This window comes from Heterodontus francisci, chromosome 35 (genome assembly GCF_036365525.1).
Source record: "Heterodontus francisci isolate sHetFra1 chromosome 35, sHetFra1.hap1, whole genome shotgun sequence".
Taxonomy (NCBI): Eukaryota; Metazoa; Chordata; class Chondrichthyes; order Heterodontiformes; family Heterodontidae; genus Heterodontus; species Heterodontus francisci.
In genome coordinates, this window is record NC_090405.1 from 16,654,527 (window position 1) to 16,658,661 (window position 4,135).

General features: G+C 42.1%; 1 non-coding gene across 1 annotated transcript; it reads left to right on the top strand.

Annotated features, from left to right (window-relative positions):
• Window positions 1–3,849: 3,849 nt before the first annotated feature.
• trnaf-aaa (transfer RNA phenylalanine (anticodon AAA)) lies at window positions 3,850–3,922 on the top strand. The gene has a single exon. It is a non-coding gene; the product is annotated as a tRNA-Phe (tRNA).
• The last annotated feature ends 213 nt before the right edge of the window (window positions 3,923–4,135 follow it).

Below are 4,135 nucleotides of genomic sequence, written 5' to 3' on the forward strand. Positions count from 1 at the left end.
TGGCTCACATCCCAGGTTGCGAAAGGAAATGCGGATGCAGATAACGGAAGGGCTTTCTATAATCTTCCAATCTTCCCTGGATACGGGGGAGGTGCCAGAGGATTAAACAGTGGCAAATGCGACACCCTTATTCAAGAAAGGGTGTAAGGACAGTCCGGGTAACTACAGGCTAGTTAGATTAACAGCAGCGGTGGGTAAGGTTTTAGAAAGAATAATCAGGGTAAAAAATCAACAGTCACTTGGAGAGGTTCGAGTTAATTAAGGAGAGTGAGCATGGATTTATAAAAGGGAGTTCATGCTTGATTAATCTAACTGCATTTTTTGATGAACTAACAGAGCAGGTTGATGAAGGGAATGCAGTGGATGTTGTTTATATGGATTTTAAGGAAGCGTTTGACAAGGTACCACATAAAAGGGCGGTTAACAAAATTGAGGTTCGTGGTATAGGAGGGTCAGTGTCCAATTGGATAGAAAATTGGTTTAAGGACAGAAAACAGCGAGTCTTATGAAATGGTTCTTTATCAGACTGGAGGATAGTCGACAGTGGTGTTCCCCAAGGGTCAGTGCTAGAACCACTGCTTTTTTTGCTCAAGGTAATTGACTTGGATCTTGGAATACAGAGTAGAATCTCAAAATATGCCAATGACACCAAACTTGGAGGAGTGGCAAACAGTGAGGATGATATGAACTGCCTGCAACAGGACAATGATAGGCTAGCAGAATGGGCAGACAGGTGGCAGATGGAATTTAACAGTGATAAATGTGAGGTGATGGATTTTGGCAGAAGGAATAGGGAGAGGCAATATATACTTAATGGCACAGTTCTAAAGAGTGTACTGGAATAGAGGGACTTGGGGTTCATGTGCATCAATCTTTGAAGGTGGCAAGACATATTGCGAGAGTGGTTCGCAAAGCATATGGGATCTTGGGCTTTATAAATAGAGGCATTGAGTACAAAAGCAGGGAAGTTATGCTGAACCATTATAAAACTCTGGTTCGGCCCCAATTGGAGTGTTGCTTCCAGTTCTGCTCAGCAGACTTTAGAAAGAATGTGAGTGTCCTTGAGAGGACGCAGAGGTGATTTACCAGAATGGATCCAGGGATGGAGGATTTTAGTTACAAGGTTAGGTTGGAAAAGCTAGGATTATTCTGCCTATATCAAAGGAGATTGAGTGGAGAATTGATAGAGGTGTATAACACCTCTAGAGAACAGGCCATCCTGGACTGGGTATTGTGTAATGAGAAAGGATTAGTTAACAATCTTGTTGTGTGGGGTCCCTTGGGGAAGTGCGCCCATAATATGATAAACTTCTTCATTAAGATGGAGAGTGAGAGAGTTGATTCCGAGACTCGGGTCTTGAATCTAAACAAAGGAAACTATGAAGGTATGAGGCGGGAGTTGGCTATGATAGATTGGGGAACGTTACTTAAAGGGTTGACAGTGGATAGGCAATGGCTAGCATTTAAAGAGCGCACGGATGAATTACAACAATTGTTCATTCCTGTCTGTGCAAAAGTAAAACAGGAAGGGTGGCTCAACTGTGGCTTACAAAAGAAATTAAGGAAAGTATTAGATCCAAGGAGGAGAAATATAAAATGGCCAGAACAAGCAGCAAACCTGAAGATTGTGAGCAGTTTGGAATTTAGCAGAGGAGGACAAAAGGATTGATTAAGAAGGGGGAAATAGAGTATGAGAGTAACCTAGCAGAGAACACAAAAACTGACTGTAAAAGCTTCTATAGATATGTGTAGAGAAAAAGATTAGTGAAGACAAATGTGGGCCCCTTGCAGTCAGAAACGGGGGAATTTATAATGGGGAACAAAGAAATGGCAGACCAATTAAATACATACTTTGGATCTGTCTTCACAATGGAGGATACAAATTATCTCCCAGAAATGTTGGGGAACATAGGGTCTAGTGAGAAGGAGGAACTGTATGAAATCAGTATTAGTAGGGAATGTTTGGGAAATTGATGGGATTGAAGGCCGATAAATCCCCAGGGCCTGATAATCTACATCCCAGAGTAATTAAGGAAGTGGCCCTTGAAATAGCAGATGCATTTCTGGTCTTTTTTCAAAATTCTATCGACTCTGGAACAGTTCCAATGGATTGGACGGTAGTTAATGGAACTCCACTATTTAAAAAAAGAGGCAGAAAGAAAACAGCGAATTATATACCGGTTAGCCTGACATCAGTCGTGGGGAAAATGCTGGAGTCCATTATAAAAGATGTAATAGCAGAGTGCAATAATAACTCGTCTCCACTCCTAGTATTTCTAAATCCCACACATTCACTATAATGTGAACAATTATTTCCTGTTGTGTCTCTCTCAGATTTGTAAACTTCACTGTATTGGAGTGAGGTGACATCTACTGGCGGGAAGCAAGAACTGCAATCAAGCAGCAGAAACTCCACAGTCTGTCAGGGTTAAAGAAACATTGCAATGTGAGGAAACAGCGAAGTGGTTTGATTGGGTAGATGGAGACATGATTCCACTTGTGGTGGTGTCTGAAGCAAAGGCCAGAAATACAAAATTGTCAGTAATAAAAGAAATGAGGAATTCATGAAAAATGTAGTAACGTAGTGAATGGTTAAAATGTGGATAGAATAGAAAGTGAGATTGGATGGACAGAAGCAGTCTGAAAGGATGGCTGAAACAAAAGGTGAGTGCCCTGAAACGTTAACTGTGTTTCTCTCAGCACAGATGCGGCCAGAGCTGCTGAGCATTTCCACCACATTCTGTTTTTATTTCAGCATTTGCAGGATGTTGCTTTGATCTGAAAAAAAAATGGATGATTGGCTGGGGGGTTCCAGTGAAATTCCACAGCAGCTAATAAAATCTGACCTGTCAGTGGCTCGTTGGTCTAGGGGTATGATTCTCGCTTCGGCAAAATAATTAATTAACATGCGAGAGATCCCGGGTTCAAGTCCCGGACGAGCCCTGGTCTGCTGGCATTTTTAGATTAAGGTTATCTATTGGTTTCAGCCTTGCAGAAGGTGGAATTGACTTCCATACGGAGCTGGCTTGAGGACCAGACAACTGGATTCAAAGAGCTTGTCGACAAAATTGTAATTAACTAAATGTACAGATAGCCAAGTGGGAATATAAAGTTGTTGCTGTAATTGTGACCTGACTCCAAAAACAACAGGACTGGGTTCTGGAATGGAATTCTTCAGTGTTTCTGTTGTTTGGCTTGCATTGACTCATCAATTTTCTTGTTTTTCACTTTGTTGATGCCTTTGAATAATTGTGGATCCTTCTTCAGAGTGTCTTCTTTCACCAGGTCGTTCTGACCTCTGATGATGTTGATCGTAATCAGCTTCAATTCGCTGATAGTTTTGGAAGTGAGCAGATTTCCTTTGCTTGATTCTACAACATGGAACTCAGTCTGACATGTGGACCCATGGGAGGATTTGAATGCCACCCCTGCGTTGGAGTTGCATCCATCCAATAAGAGAGCGAGTAGAAGTGACAGTTATGTCAGTCGAACATGAGACTGTTAATGGCAGGGTTGTGAGTTTGAGTGCCATTCTGTTTTTCCCTTTTTTAAGGCTTCTTGAGCAGAGAGTACAGGGAGTGTTTGAAATGAGCAAATCTCGCTTTGATTCAGGACTCTTACCTCTCTGCAGCATCTCGCTATGAAAGATTGAATTTGATCTCATTTCATTCTCAGCTCAGGGTCTGTGCGGCTCATTGGCACTTCTGGCTGTCTCCCGCTTCACAATCCATCAGTACTGAGAAAGCAATGGGGAATATTACTCACATGTTGTGTTCTTTAATTTTTTGGAAAACTTGAATGTATGTATTTTCTTCCAAAATAAGGACACCAAGCCACTATTAATATCGGGCTGAAATAGCTCAGTTGGGAGAGCGTTAGACAAAAGATCTAAAGGTTCCTGGTTCAATCCCGGGTTTCAGCAATTCCGCTTCCTTATGCGTCCCTTGCCTTGGCTCTGATTTTCCAGTTGCACAATTTACTTTGAAATTATTTACCAAACACCAGTGGATTGAATTTGAGAAACAACACAGAGTCATTTGCAGCACAGAAGGTGGTCGTTTGGCCTATCACGTCCATGCTGGCTCTCCCCGGAGCAATCTAGTCAGTTCCACTCACCAGCTCGATCCCTTTCCTC